General features: G+C 41.4%; 1 protein-coding gene and 1 long non-coding RNA gene across 2 annotated transcripts in view; one reads left to right on the plus strand and one right to left on the minus strand.

Moving 5' to 3' along the window:
• The window catches only part of LOC141049557 (uncharacterized), a 69,398-nt gene that overhangs the window by 45,755 nt on the left and 6,892 nt on the right, over positions 1 to 16,751 (plus strand). The window lies entirely within an intron of this gene.
• MLNR (motilin receptor) overlaps positions 1 to 16,751 on the minus strand; it is a 35,388-nt gene that overhangs the window by 16,491 nt on the left and 2,146 nt on the right. The gene's annotated exons all lie outside the window — the stretch shown is intronic.

Consider the following 16,751-nt stretch of genomic DNA (forward strand, 5'->3'; position numbering starts at 1 on the left):
GCTGCGGAGGTCTCAGGGAAGCACGGAGGGAGCCCCCTCCCTCCCGAAGCTTCCCTAAACCCCTGGCACACTGCGATCGTGTTTGATCGCAGTGTGCCAGGGGTTAACGTGTCGGGGGCGGTCCGTCATAATCAGCTGACACCCGGCCGTGATCAGCTGATCGCTATGACGTACTATCCCGTCCCTGGGAATTAAGTCCCAGGGCACACGGACAGGATAGTACGTCATGGCAGAAAAGGGTTAATAGTGTTTACATGAATTAGTGCGCAGACTAACTTCTAATATTATTTGTCTTCCACTCTGCTGCTGTCACCCCCTAGTCATGAAAATTTGGTGACAGTTTGCAAATTTAATTTTCTGAATTTAAAACTTAAAGCAATGGTAATTATCAAAAGTATAGCACGTCTAATATGTATAAAGCTATGTGCAGATGCAGTATTTTGAGGCAGTCAAAAACCGTGACCCCAATTCAACAAGTCCAGCAATTTTTCTGCCTGAGTTGATGAGGCGGCGTGGTGGAGTCAGACGCTCATGATTTATTAAGAGTCACACGCCTCTTAGGATGGAGTCATACTAGCGATTTTAAAATCGGTCCAATTTTGTTTTTGCAAAGTCGGACGAGTGTCATGCATTTTCCATGTGAGTACAACCAGATTTTTCATACCCAGCATTCGATCTACATCCGAATACAGTGTGATGGCTACCCAACTGAAATGCGATTTTAACATGAGCTTTTACATAGAGAAATTCTCTAAGTCATTTACACATCATTTTAAAAGGAAATATTCTTCAAAAATAAATATATTATAGATAGATAATAGCTAGCTAGATAGAAGAAAAGCCAGAAATTCATCTGCCGGGTACTGAAAAATCACAGCAGGAGCCGACAGGATAGACTAGATGGATTACATACAGTAAATACACATAGAATAAGTAGATATATAGATGTCAGTGACATATAGAATTAGTACAGTGTGTGCAGCTTACTGTACATGTAATTAAAAGATTATTTTTCTGAAAAATATGGCGTGGTCTCACATGTATTTTTGTATTTTTTAGTTCTATCAGTAAACTAATAAAGCCACAAAAGAGAGCTAAAATCCTCCAAAAACACAAAAAACAGCAGAAATAAGGCAGCACCACTTACCTGCCCAGGTCTTTGAACAAATGCCCTACAAGATGCAGCCAGCGCACATAGCAAGATCTTGGCAACACAGGTGCAAAATACTAAATAGACAGACACTCACAGCCTACCAATTAATGGAGGGGGTGACTACCTGGTATGTGTTTGCACAATAAAGCCCTGTATAGGGCACTGTTCACATAACGGTAAAGCATAGTGTCTGGTCCTCAGCCTATTAGTCACGCCCCAACTATTCGATTAGGTGGGCTGGCCAGCACTCTCTCAATGCATCCCAATGTGAACACCCCTGTATACAAGACCAGACGTGCTGGGCTTGGCTGCACCCTGAAAAACATATTGCAAGAAATACATAAAAATAGTGAGGTATTGGTCAAAACATGCAACTCGCAACCCACGTCAAGGGTCCCCACACTTGCGAGTCCTATCACTAATAGCAAAGCCACAAAAGAGGACTAAAATCCTCAAAAAAAAAAAAAAAAACAGCAGAAAAAAGGCAGCACCGCTTACCTGCCCAGGTCTTTGAACAAATGCACTACAGGATGCAGGCAGCCCATGCAACTAATCTTTTAATTAAATACTTGCCTGGTAATTTGCACACACTGCACTAATTTATCACTTACATCTGTACATCTACCTATTCCATTTGTATTTACTGTATGTAATCCATCTATTCTATTCTGTCTGCTCCTGCAGTGATTTTACACTACCGTGGCTGCTGAATTACCGGCTTTTCTTTTATGTAATATAAATACATATATAAGTGTGTGTATCACAGACATATTATATGTATTCTATGTGTGTATATCTATTCTAACCTGTCAGTGTGATTTTACTGTATGAGTTGCCGACTTTTCAAATACAGTCTGTGTGTAAAAATGGGACTGCACTCGAGCGCTGAGTGATTTTTTTTTGTCGCACTCATTGATTTCTATTGCGGGATGCGATCCAAATTCCAATTACAATAATCCGATCCGAGCTGGAAATAAAAACGCAGATGAAGGCACAATCATAGAATAACATTGGTCCGAATTCAATCTGATTATCGGATAGCATTTGTCTGATTTCATCGCATGTTTTTTTTGGCTGTCTAACATCCGTGAAACATGCGGGGTGGGGACTTGAGCATGTCACTCGAGTATCCGCGACACTCTGTGCGCAACTGACATCCAAAGCAAACCTGAATACGAGTACTTGAGTTCAACACTAGTGGTTAACAAGGTTCATTTTTCCAGTGGAAACAGCTTCAGGAAACAATCCTTTGTGTATTTTTTGAAGGAGTTTTTAATTTCCTGAAGGGGTTTTGAAGGTTTTTTTGTTTTTTTTTTAAAGTGTTTTTGGAGAATTGTTTCTTAAATAGGTTTCTTGTAGCCTTTTGAGAGGACAGTGCCTAGTTTGGAATTTATTTTCCACCACCATGCATTTTTTAACCTCAATTGAAAGAAAATCACTCAAAAGACTTAACATATGAAAAGCTGTTTTACAATAAAAATGAATAGAAAGAATGTTTCAAGTGTATTTTGAGTAAATTTAAAGCTGCATTTAGAGCAGACCCTCCACAAATGATTCCTCAACAATCCCTCAGGCTATGTTCCCACGATGAGCTTTTGGTGCATTTTTGATGCTGCATATTTTTACGGTGTCAAAAACGCAGTGTCTTACAGTTCTAGCAAAGTGGACGGGCTGTATAGAAACCTCATGCCCAAAGTAGCATAAACTGATCTGCGGTCAGTGTTTAACCCCTTTACCCCCAAGGTAAAAATTCATTCATATAACTTGTGTTTATTTGTGAAAAAACCCCCCAGAAATTTGGTGAAAATTTTGCAATTTTCCAACTTTGAATTTTTATGCCCTTCAGCACAATTTTGGAACCAAATTTTTTTTTGTTAGGAAGTTATGAGGGTTAAAAGTTGACCAGCGCCAGCGATTTATCATTATTACAACACCATTTTTTTTTTTAGGGACCACATCACATTTGAAGTCACTTTGAGGGGTCTATATGATAGAAAATACCCAAAAGTGACACCATTCTAAAAACTGCACCTCTGACGGTACTCAAAACCACATTCAAGAAGTTCATTAACCCTTCAGGTGCTTAGGAATTTTTTTTTAACGTTTAAAAAATCTGAACATTTAACTTTTTTTCACAAAAATATTACTTCACGTCTAATTTTTTTTATTCTACCAAGGGTAACAGGAGAAATTTGACTGCAAAAGTTATTGTGCAATTTGTTCTGAGTACGCTGATACCTGATATGTGGGGGGGAACCACTGTTTCGGCGCATGGAAGAGCTCGAAAGGGAAGGGGTGCCGTTTGACTTTTTCAACGCTAAATTGGCTGGAATTGAGATCGGACGCCATGTCACGTTTGGAGAGCCCCTGATGTGCCTAAACAGTGGAAACCCCCCACAAGTGACCCCATTTTGGAACTAGACCCCCCAAGGAACTTACTTTTGTTCTGAGTATGCCGATACCCCATATGTGGGGTTAAACCACTGTTTGGGCGCATGGCAGAGCTCGGAAGGGAATGAGCGCCGTTTGACTTTTTCAATGCAGAATTGGCTTGACGCCATATCGCATTTGGAGAGCCCCTGATGTGCCTAAACAGTGGAAACCTCCCACAAATAACACAATTTTGGAAACTAGACCCCCTCCCAAGGAACTTATCTAGATGTGTGGTGAGAACTTTGAACCCCATGGGCTTCACATAAGTTTATAACGTACAGCCGTAAATTTAAAAAATCATTTTTTCCACAAAAATTATCTTTTCACCCCCAATTGTTATTTTCCCAAGGGAAACAGGACCCCAAATGTTATTGTGCAGTTTGTCCTGAGTACACCAATACCCCTGATGTGCCTAACAGTGGAAACCCCCCACAAATTACCAAGTGCTTCACAGAAGTTTATAACGCCCGGGCGTGAAAATAAAAAAATCATTTTTTCCATAAACATCATCTTTTAGTCCCCAATTTTTTTTCATTTTCCCAAGGGTAACAGGAGAAATTGGACCCCAAAAGTTGTTGTCCAATTTGTCCTGAGTACGCCGACACCCCATATGTGGGAGAAAACTACTGTATGGGGACACGTCGGGGCTCGGAAGGGAAGTAGTGATGTTTTGGAATGCAGACTTTGATGGTATGGTCTGCGGGTCACGTTTGGAGAACCCCTGATGTGCCTGAACTGTGGAAACCCCCACGAGTGACACAATTTTGTAAACTAGACCCCCAAGGAACTTATCTTGATGTGTGGTGAGCACTTTGAACCCCCAAGGGCTTCACAGAAGTTTTTAATGTAGAGCCATAAAAATAAAAAGTATCATTTTTTTCCACAAAAATGATATTTTTGCCCCCCAATTTTTTTATTTACCCAAGGATAACAGGAAAAATTGGACCCCAAAAGTTGTTGTGCAATGTGTCCTGAGTAGGCTGATACCCCATATGTTGGGGTAAGCCACTGTTTTGGCACATGGCAGAGCTTGGAAGGGAAGGAGCACCGTTTGACTTTTTCAACACAGAATTGGCTGGAATTGAGATCAGACGCCATGATGCGTTTGGAGAGCCCATGATGTGCCTAAACAGTGGAAATCCCTCAATTTAAACGCCAACCCTAACCCCAACACAGCCCTAACCCCAACACACCCCTAATCCTAGCCCTAACAATAACCCGAAAATGGAAATAAATACACTTTTTTAATTTTATTATTTTTCCCTAACTAAGGGGGTGATAACGGGGGGTTTGATTTACTATTTATGGCGGGTTTTTATGTATGGCAGCTGTCATAGGCTAAAAGACTCTTTATTGTAAAAGTAGTTTTTGCATCACCACATTTTGAGAGCTATAATTTTTCCACATATTGACCCACAGAGTCATGTGAGGTCTTATTTTTTGCGGGACGAGTTGACGTTTTTATTGGTACCATTTTTGGGCACGTGACATTTTTTGATCACTTTTTATTCCGATTTTTGGGACGCAGAATGAACAAAAACCAGCATGTCATGAATTTATTTTGGGGGAGGCTTTACAGCATTCCGCGTGTGTTAAAATTGATACAAGAGTTATTTTTCAGGTCAGTGCGATTACGATACCTCATTTATATCTTTTTTATGTTTTGTTTTATTTATATCTGTTTTATGTTTTGGCGCTTTTATACAAAAAAACAAATCTTTTATATAATCTAACTAATTCTGTAGGTCTCTCTGTTTGTAACGAAAATCCCGCGTCGCTGAATCAGCGACAGGTGCAGTCCAGCTGCGAATTGGATCGGGATTCGAACGACGCACGCCCTCCCGACGGTTGCCGCGGGTCATCTCCTGCCGCACGGAGGTCAGCGGCGATGCAGCCGGGAGATGACCGGGGCTAGCCTGGCCGGGCGTGACCAATCAGCGACAGGTGCAGTCCGTCCGCGAATTGCTGCAGGATTTGAACCACACTTTTCTGATTGGTCTTCTAGAGTTACCGATGCGTTAGAATCAGGCCACCATCTAGTTTTATATAAAGAATAATTATTTTCGCATCGCTTTATTCTGCGAGCTATAACTTTTATTTTTTTGCTGATGATGCTGTATGGTGGTTCATTTTTTGCGGGACATGATGACGTTTTCAGTGGTACCATGGTTATTTATATTGGTCTTTTTGATCGCGCGTTATTGCACAGTTGTTCGGCGGTATGATGATAAAGCATTGTTTTTTGCTTTGTTTTTTACTTATTTTAAAGGGGTTCACTAAGGCTATGTGCACACGCTGCGGATTGGTCTGCGGATTTTTATCTGCGGAACCGCAGGTAAAATGACCTGCGGTTTTGGCCTGCGGTTTATCACCTCTACAATGGAGGAGATAGTAAACCGCAGCAGAATCCGCAGAAAAGAAGTGACATGTCATTTCTTTCTGCGGATTCAAAAACGCAGCTTTTCCGCAGTTAAAAATCTGCAGCGTGTGCACAGCAGAATGTAAACCTCATAGACTAACATGCTACTGTCTGCAGAACTGCTGCGGCCAAAACCGCAGCGGATCCGCAGCAAAAAACGCAGCGTGTGCACATAGCCTAAAGGTGTTAACTAGTGGGACAGTTTTATAGGGCGGGTTGTTACGGATGCGGCGATACTAAATATGTGTACTATTGTTTTTTTTTTTTTATTTACAAAAAAAAAAAAATTAGGGAATATTCTTTTTTAAATTTAGGAATTTTCTAAAAATTTTTACGCTTTTTTTTTTAAACTTTATTTTATTGTCCCAGGGGGGTCATCACTGTAAAATTTCAGATCGCTGATCTGACACTTTGCAGTCCACTGTGTCAGATCAGCGATCTGACAGGCACTGCACAGGCTCTCGGTGCCTGCTCTCAGCAGGCACTGAGGAAGCCGCTTCCCTGCAGAACCCCGAAGGCCCCCGTGGCCATATTAAATCCTGGGGCCTGCAGGGAGGCCCTCGGAACAGCGATGTCAAATCGCACTGTTCCGATGGTCTCAGGGAGCTCCCCCTCCCTGCGTGATTCTTCCCTATGCCCCCGGTACACTGCGATCATGTTTGATCGCAGTGTGCCAGGGGTTAATGTTCCAGGGGCGGTCCGTGACCACCCCTGTCGCATAGTGCCAGGTGTCAGCTGTGATAATCAGCTGACAACCGACTGCGATCAGTGGTGCTCCCCCCGTGTGCGTCGCTGATCGCGCTGACGTACTATCCCGTCCCCGGTCATTTGGACCCGGGTACCGTGGACGGGATAGTACGTCAGATGTCAGAAAGGGGTTAAAATCTGCAGATGTCAATTTCTTTAGCTGGTACGCTGAGTTGTCTGTGCGGATTTTCCTCATATAATAATAATAATCTTTATTTACATAGCGCCAACATATTCTGCAGCACTTTACAGTTTAGCAGTTCATACAAAAGTCATAAGTAATAATGTTAAAAATAATGGCAATAATTTGAGCAAACTAAGACGACCCTGCTCGTGAGAACTTACAATCTACAAGACGTACATTAGTTGTGGAAATTCCGCACGTAAAAAGTGCACAAATGTGGAAATGCATCAAAAACACATGTAATCCGCACCTAAGTGTGTCAATAAAGTTTTGTCCAAGTCAAATACTAGGAAGTACCAAAAACAAAACAGCTTTATTTAAAGCATGACACACCAAGAGACAAAAACTACAGCATCAAAAACGCACTAAAACGCATGTTAAAAAAATGCACGGAAAAACGCAATTAAAGAAGCCTAATTTAAATAATAGGTGCAGAAATTCTGCAACATAAATAAGTCAACCAAAGCTCATGGTGGGACGCAGCCTTATGATTCAGCTCTGTTGGCCAGATCGAGCGGTCAGCACATGACTGCTCTTGTGCGATTTGCATTCTTGCGGTCACATAGCGACAAGGTTCTTTTCTAGAGAACGCTTGTTCCCGATTGCCATGCTGCTTAGACAGGCCAATCACTTGCAAAACGCTGGTTAGTCGGGTGCAATGATTTTTTTTTTTTTATATATTCTTTATTTAGAAAATTTCAATAATATAACAGGAAAGAAAAAAAAGGGTAACTATTTTCCAGAAATAGTAAAAGAAAGAATGAGAGAAAAAAAACAAAAACAATTGTAATAAACCACAACGATAACACTACAAGGCTGGGAATTTGCGAACCAAAAGGGTTGTAAGAAGAGTTTAAAAAACAAGGGGCAGTGATGGGGAGGGACACGGTAAGGAAAGGGGAGGGTAAGGAGTCAGAAAATCCAGCTTAAAATATAGAGGTTAACTGAGCGATTTGGGAGATCAAGCTCAAATTAAGGCATGAACATTACAGGACAAACCAAATGTAAGAAAAAAAAAAACCAAAAGAAATTTGTAGGGAGACAGAAATTAAGGATTACTGGTTGTGCATATTTGCTGATCCTCTGAGGCGTTCAACCAGGCTATCCATGTGTTTAGAGTCTTTTAAGTTTTTAGATCCTGAAAGTCTCATTTTCTCGTATATACCAATTTGGTTGGATTCTTTTATCCATTCTTTGCAGGTAGAGGTCTTTACATCTTTCCAGTGTCTTGCAATAGTTATTTTAGCTGCGTTGAGCAGGGGAGGTATCAGTGAGCCTTTTTTAAAGTGTAAATTTGAATTATCTAAGATTGAAAAGAATGAAACTTGCCATTAATGGGGTGTCTATGTTTAAGGTTTTCTTTATATGCTCTGTAAGGGCCCCGTTACACATAGCCATCTTGATAGTGAGATAGCTGCGGAGTCACAATTTTTGTGACGCAACAGTCATCTCACCAGCGAGATTGGTGTGTGTGACAGCGATCAGTGACCGGCCCCCCTGCCGGTATCGCTGATCGCTGTAGGAAAGCCCTGGACGTTTTATTGGTCTCTGGTCTCCCGCTGGCCAGCACGCATCGCTGCGTGTGACAGGCGGGAGACCAGCGATCAGCTGGTAACTAATGTAAATGCAGGGTTTCTAAGCACGGCGCTGTGCTTAGAAACCCAATGTGTACCTTAGTTACCAGCGCGCTGATGCAGGGAGCTGGTAACTAAGGTACACATCGGGTTTCTAATTGACGCATGTCCCTTAGAAACCAGATGTGTACCTTAGTAACAAGCTCCCTGCATCAGCGCGCTGGTAACTAAGTACACAGCGATGGCGCGCGCTGGGCGTCGCTGGTCCTGATCGCTGGTGAAGCTGTCTGACAGCTCACCAGCGATCCTGACACGTTGATATCGTTGTCGGGATCGCTGGTGAGTCGCTATGTGTGACGGGGCCTTAACTCTCTCCCAGAGACGCATCTTTCTCCAGGCACGTGCACACATCCAGGCTCCCTGGCTTGTTTACCATTGGGGTTTTTCCTCCATTAATGCCCCATATTCTTGTTAAAGTGACCATACCGAAACATGCCTCACTAAATATCCACAGGATTCCCACATATCCCTGACACTCCTGTATAGTTTGTAATTGATAAAGGCCAAATGTGGCCAAAACGTTTTGCCTTGACTACATTAAAAAGTAAAAAAATTCATCTTTAAGTTGAGTGCCTAGTTTATTTTTATTTTATTCAATAGGTCAGGTGTTTTATACCATCTTGATATAATTTTATAATTAAGTTCTTGGAATGTCACTGAAGATGTTAGGAAGTGGATGTTTTTGAAGATTGTATGAATTTCTTCTTCTTAAGAGATCTATAGTTATTAGGGATCAAATGCAAGATAGGAGTGGCTTTGCATATATTTGGAATAAGATTCATTTTTTTATTTGTTTTGTGCCATAATCTGAGCGTAGTTATAGTGTACGGGTTCGTGATATTCTTGTATTTAAATCTATTAAATGGTGTGGGTCATAGGTAGTGTGCAAAACCATCATGAAGATCATTCAACTCAAGTGAAACCCAAAGTTTTGTGGGACAAGGGGATTGCAGCTCAATCAATCTTGACATGTGGGTTGATAATCTATATCTTTTAAGGTCAGGGAGACCTAAACCTCCTCTACATCTTGATTTTAGTAAGGTTTTATGGTTTATCCTATAGTTTTTATCTGCCCATATAAATTTTGAAATTATATTTTTGAGTTTTTGAAAAAATTGTTGAGGAATGTCTATTGGGAGGGTTTGTAGAAGGTATAGGACTTTGGGGAGAATTATCATTTTTATAAGGTCGACTCTACCGAACCATGAAACCGGGACATCTCTCCAGTTTGATAAGGTAGACTCGACCAAATGAAACAATGGTTTGAAGTTTAAATCAAAAAGGCGTGAAGGAGAGCAGCCAAGTTTGGTTCCCAAATATGCAATGGATGAGCATTCTTTAAATGGGAAGAGTGATGCTAAATTACTTCTGTTTTCAGGAGATAAAGAACTATGCATGATATTGGACTTGGTGAAGTTTATTTTGAAGTTGGAGATTGAGTTAAAGAAGCGCAACTCATTGAGTAAAACCTGAATAGAGTTGTCAGGATCCACCAAGAAGAAAAGTATGTCATCTGCGTATGCTGCACATTTATGTTCAACTGTGCCGATTTTCAATCCTTTGATCTTAGGGGATTGTCGTATTTTGTGCAAGAATGTCTCTAATGAGAGAACAAAAGGGGCGATAGGGGGCAACCTTGCCTTGTGCCGTTTTTTATGTCAAAGCTGGCGGAGAGTGTGTTATTAATTTTAATTTTCGCAGAGGGTACTGTGTATAGGGCAGATATTTTATGTATAAAATTTAGAGGGAAACCAAATTTTGCAAGCGCTTGTTCCATGAAATACCAATCAACGCGATCGAAAGCTTTCTCTGCGTCTGTAGAGAGAATCGACATTTGTATATTGTGTTGTTTTGCTAGATGAAGCGCGTTGATTGCCCTCATGACATTATCCTTGGCTTCTCTTCCTTTCACAAAGCCAACTTGTTCTGGGTTTATCAGGTCTGGATGAAGTTTTTGTATTCTGTTTGCTAATATTTTGGCGTATAATTTCACATCATTATTAATGAGTGAAATTGGCCTGTAACTACCGCAAGAGGTGGGGTCTTTTCCCTCTTTTGGAATGAGGCTGATGTGGGCCACTAGAGAGACTTTTTTGAAATTGTTGGATTTACTAATATGATTAAAGTAATCTGTCAAATGTTGGGATAATTCAGGTTTAAAATAATTGTAGTATTCAATCAAAAAACCGTCTGGACCTGGACTTTTTTCACCTGGAGATCGGTTTATCGCCTCTTCCACTTCTTTTTTAGTTATGGGACTATCTAAAAAATTTGATAGAAGGTCTGTGATTTGGGAAAGGGATAGGTCTTTTAAGAAATTTTGTGTTAACAGTCTCATCTATGGCAGAGCTATAATTGGGTTTTAAATTGTATAGATTAGAGTAAAAATCTGAGAAGGCCTTGGCAATATCTTCTGTTTTATAAAGTAACTGATCTTTATTATTCTTTATTTTAAGTATGTGCTTGGAGTTAATTTGTTTCTTAATTGTATTTGCTAGATATTTGCCACTTTTATTTGCAGATGAATATGCTCTGAACCAAGAATATGATAAGAATTTTTCACATTTTTGATTTAGGAGGGCCTTTAGTTCAACACTTAAAGTGTCCGTAGTTACGCCATGTCCAGAGTATTGGTCCATTGACCTTGTATTTTATGGATATGTATCAGTGGATTTTGTTCTTAAAGGGAATCTGTCACCTATTTTTTGGTATATAAGCTGCGGCCACCACCATCAGGGGCTTATCTACAGACCGGAAGAGGTCTGGCGGCTGCGCACTGCAGTACTCTGCTCTGCCCTCAACATGGCAGAGCAGTGCACCTGCGCTGGAGCTGCGATGGAAAGCAAAGAGGACGTCATAGCTACAAGATGGGAGGCACCGGACCGCGACATCCTCTGGACTCGAACCGCCCTGGGTGAGTATAATCTAACTCGTTTTTCTTCTCTTTCAGGTTACATCGGGGGCTTATCTACAGCATTACAGAATGCTGTAGATAAGCCCCTGATGGCGGTGGCCGCAGCTTGTATACCAAAAAATAGGTGATAGGTGCGCATATTCATGAGTTTTAATGAGCGGTACCACGTGACCTCTGAAGGCAGGAAGAGAGAGCACGGGGAGAAGCTGGGGGCTCAAGACACAGCGTCAGGATGGGTAAGTATGACCTGACACCCCTCCCCCACCGACCCCCTTTGTATATGACTGGAATATAAGACGAGAGTGGGACTTTCAGCCCAATATTTTGGGCTGAAAATCTCGGCTTATATTCGAGTATATTATTTTTTGGTTCTGGAACCCAATTCAATAAGGATTCCCCTAAGAACGGCTTTGTGAGCCTCCCAGGTGTTGGAGTCGCATTTGTCATGAGGGCGGTTTTCTTTTAAGAAATTCTTTATGCCTGTGGCTATATATTCTTGTGTGATGTTGTTTTTAAGTAGATTATTATTAAGCTTCCAGTTTAATGGCCCTCTTTTATGTGGATCCATGGCGGTTTTGAGAAATAATGGGGCATGATCTGAAAAAAGAATTGTCACAAAATTTTTTTTCATATGGTATTCAATAGATGATGGGGGAGGAACAGGTAATCAATTCTTGATTATTTGTTATGAACTGGGGAGAAAAAAATAATGTTTTGAGGAGGGATGTATTGTTCTCCAAGCATCTATCAAGAGTCTGTTAATAGTTTATTTATGTATCTGATTGTTTTTGCGGGAACTGTAGAGTTACCGTTTGAGGTGTCTAGAGAGAGGTGTAGAGGTACATTAAAATCACCTCCTAAAATTATTTGACCTTCAGCAAAATTATCTAAAATATCAATAATCTTCTTAAAGAATGGGCAATGATTGCTATTGGGGCTTATAAATCTTAACCCCTTTCCTACAATTGACGTAATATTCCGTCCATGTGACCATGGACCTAATTACCATGGACGGAATATTACGTCATCGCGATCAGCGGCGCCCACGTGGTGAGCGCCGCTGATCGCGGCCGAGTGTCAGCTAATTATCATAGCTGACACCCGGCACAATGTGTCAGGGGCGGTCACGGACCGCCCCTGACACGTTAACCCCTTGCACACCGCGATCAAACGCGATCGCGGTGTACCGGGGGTTAAAGGGAAGCATCGGCAGGGAGGGGGCTCCCTCCGTGCTTCCCTGAGCCCCCCACGGCAGCGCAATGTGCAGCGCTGCTGCGGGGGACTCCCTTCCTCCAGGCCCCCGAATCCAAGATGGCGACGGGGGCCTTCGGGGGCCTGAGGAAGCTGGCTTCCTCAGTGCCTGCAAAGCGCAGGCATGAGGAAGTCTGCAGCAGTGCCTGTGACAGATCGCTGATCTGTCACAGTGATCTGTGATGTGACAGATCAGCGATCTGTCACAGGACAGTGATGTCCCACCTGGGACAAGGTAATAAAGTAAAAAAAAAAAAAAAAAAAAGTTAAAAATAATTTAAAAAAAAATCGCTAAATAAATTAGTTAAAAAAAAAAAATATTCCCCAATAAATCCATTTTTTGAAAATAAAAAAAACACAAAACAATAAAAGTACACATATTTGGTATCGCCGCGTCCGTAATGACCTGCCCTATAAAACTGTCCCATTAGTTAACCCCTTTAGCGAACCCCTTAAAAAATAAAAATAAAAAACGAAGCAAAAAATAATGATTTATTATCATACCACCGAACAAAAAGTGCAATAACGCGCGATCAAAAAGACGCATATAAATATCCATGGTACCGCTGAAAACGTCATCTTGTCCCGCAAAAAACGAGCCACAATACAGCATCATCCGCAAAAAATAAAAAAAGTTATAGATCGCAGAATAAAGCGACGCAAAATAATTATTTTTTATATAAAATTGTTTTCATTGCAAAAAACCGACAAAACATAAAAAAACGACCTAAATGAGGTATCGCTGTAACCGTACTGACCCGAAGAATAAAAACGCGTTATCAATTTTACCGCACGCGGAACGGTGTAAACACACCCCCCAAAAGAAATTCATGAAAAGCTGGTTTTTGTTCATTCTGCATCCCAAAAATCGGAATAAAAAGCGATCAAAAAATGTCACGTGCCCGAAAATGGTACCAATAAAAACGTCAACTCGTCCCGCAAAAAATAAGACCTCACATGACTCGGTGGGTCAAAATATGGAAAAATTATAGCTCACAATATGTGGTGATGCAAAAACTATTTTTACAATAAAAAGCGTCTTTTAGCGTGCGACAGCCGCCAAACATAAAAACCGCCATAAATCGTAAATCAAACCCCCCGTTATCACCCCCTTAGTTAGAGAAAAATAATAAAACTAAAAGAAAATGTATTTATTTCCATTTTCCCGCTAGGGTTAGGGTTAGGGTAGGGTTAGGGTTAGGGCTAGGGTTAGGGATAGGGCTAGGGTTAGGGCTAGGGTTAGGGCTAGGGTTAGGGTTAGGGCTAGGGTTAGGGCTAGGGTTAGGGCTAGGGTTAGGGATAGGGTTAGGGATAGGGCTCAGATTAGGGTTAGGGGTGTGTTGAGGTTAGGGTTGGAGTTATAATTGGGGGTTTCCACTGTTTGGGCACATCAGGTGCTCTCCAAAGGCAACATGGCGTCTGATCTCAATTCCAGCCAATTCTGCGTTGAAAAAGTCAAATGGTGCTCCTTCCCTTCCAAGCTCTGCCATGTGCCCAAACAGTGTTTTACCCCCACATGTAGGGTATCAGCCTACTCAGGACAAATTACAAAACAACTTTTGGGGTCCAATTTCTCCTGTTACCCTTAGGAAAATAAAAAACTGGGGGCAAAAATATAATTTTGCGGAAAAAAATGTTTTTTTTATTTTCACGCCCAGGCGTTATAAACTTCTGTGAAGCACTTGGGGGTTCAAAGTGCTCTCCACACATCTAGATAAGCTCCGTGGGGGGTCTAGTTTCCAAAATGGGGTCACTTGTGGGGAGTTTCAATAGTTTAGGTACATCAGGGGCTCTCCAAACGCACATGACACCCGCATACCAATCCATCAAAGTCTGCATTCCAAAACGTCACTACTTCCCTTCCGAGCCCCGACGTGTGCCCATACAGTAGTTTTCTCCCACATATGAGATATCAGCGTACTCAGGACAAATTGGACAACAACTTTTGGGGTCCAATTTCTCCTGTTACCCTTGGGAAAATAAAAAAATGGGGACTAAAAGATCATGTTTGTGGAAAAAATACGATTTTTTTATTTTCACGCCCGGTCGTTATAAACTTCTGTGAAGCACTGGGGGGGTTCAAAGTGCTCACCACACATCTAGATAAGTTCATTAGGGGATCTAGTTTCCAAAATGGGGTCACTTGTGGGGGGTTTCCACTGTTTAGGTACATCAGGGGCTCTCCAAACGCAACATGACACCCGCAGACCATTCCATCAAAGTCTGCATTCCAAAACGTCACTACTTCCCTTCCGAGCCCCGACGTGTGCCCATACAGTAGTTTTCTCCCACATATGAGGTATCAGCGTACTCAGGACAAATTGGACAACAACTTTTGGGGTCCAATTTCTCCTGTTACCCTTGGGAAAATAAAAAAATGGGGACTAAAAGATCATGTTTGTGGAAAAAATACGATTTTTTTATTTTCACGCCCGGACGTTATAAACTTCAGTGAAGCACTGGGGGGTTCAAAGTGCTCACCACACATCTAGATAAGTTCCTTGGGGGGTCTAGTTTCCAAAATGGTGTCATTTGTGGGGGGTTTCTACTGTTTTGGTACATCAGGGGCTTTCCTAATGCGACATGGTGTCCGATCTCAATTCCAGCCAAAAACGTCAAATGGCGCTGCTTCCCTTCCGAGCTCTGCCATACGCCCAAATAGTGGTTTACACCCACATGTGGGGTATCAGCGTACTCAGGATAAATTGCACAATATCTTTTAGGGTCCTGTTACTTTTGGAAAAATAAGAATTGAGGGTGAAAAGATCATTTTTGTGGAAAAAATATGATTTTTTAATTGTACTGCTGTACGTTATAAACTTCTGTGAAGCCCTTGGGGGTTCAAAGTTCTCACCACACATCTAGATAAGTTCCTTGGGGGGTCTAGATTCCAAAATGGTGTCATTTGTGGGGGGTTTCCACTGTTTTGGTACATCAGGGGTTTTCCAATCGCGACATGGTGTCCGATCTCAATTCTAGCCAAAAACGTCAAATGGCGCTGCTTCCCTTCCGAGCTCTGCTATGCGCCCAAATAGTCATTTACACCCACATATGGGGTATCAGCGTACTCAGGACAAATTGCACAAAAACTTTTAGGGTCCTGTTACCCTTGGAAAAATAAAAATTGTGGGTGAAAAGATCATTTTTGTGGAAAAAATATGATTTTTTAATTGTACCGCTGTACGTTATAAACTTCTGTGAAGCCCTTGTGGGTTCAAAGTTCTCACCACATATCTAGATAAGTTCCTTGGGGGGTCTAGTTTCCAAAATGGGGTCACTTGGGGGGGTTTCCACTGTTTAGGTACATCAGGGGCTCGCCAAACGTGACATGGCGTCCGATCTGAATTCCAGCCAATTTTGCATTGAAAAAGTCAAACGGCGCTCCTTCCATTCTGAGCTCTGCCATGCGCCGAAACAGTGGTTCCCCCCCACATATCAGGTATCAGCGTAGTCAGGACAAATTGCACAATAACTTTTGCAGTCCAATTTCTCCTGTTACCCTTGGTAAAATAAAGAAAATTGAACCTGAAGTATTTTTTTTGTGAAAAAAAGTTAAATGTTCATTTTTTTTTTAATATTCAAAAAATTCCTGTGACGCACCTAAAGGGTTAATAAACTTCTTGAATGTGGTTTTAAGCACCTTGAGGGGTGCAGTTTTTAGAATGGTGTCACTTTTGGGTATTTTCTATCATATAGACCCCTCAAAGTGGCTTCAAATGCGAAGTGGTCCCTAAAAATAAAATGGTGTTGCAAAAATGAGAAATCGCTGGTCAAATTTTAACCCTTATAACTTCCTAGCAAAAAAAAATTTTGGTTGCAAAATTGTGCTGATGTAAAGTAAACATGTGGGAAATGTTAAGTATTAAGTTTTTTGTGTGCCGTATCGCTGTGATTTAAGGGCATAAAAATTCAAAGTTGGAAAATTGCGAAATTTTCAAAATTTTCGCCAAATTTCCGTTTTTTTCACAAATAAACGCAAGTTATTTGAATGCAATTTTACCACGAACATGAAGTAC

This window comes from Dendrobates tinctorius, unplaced genomic scaffold, assembly GCF_039654945.1.
Source record: "Dendrobates tinctorius isolate UK_male_01 unplaced genomic scaffold, ASM3965494v1 ptg000145l, whole genome shotgun sequence".
Taxonomy (NCBI): Eukaryota; Metazoa; Chordata; class Amphibia; order Anura; family Dendrobatidae; genus Dendrobates; species Dendrobates tinctorius.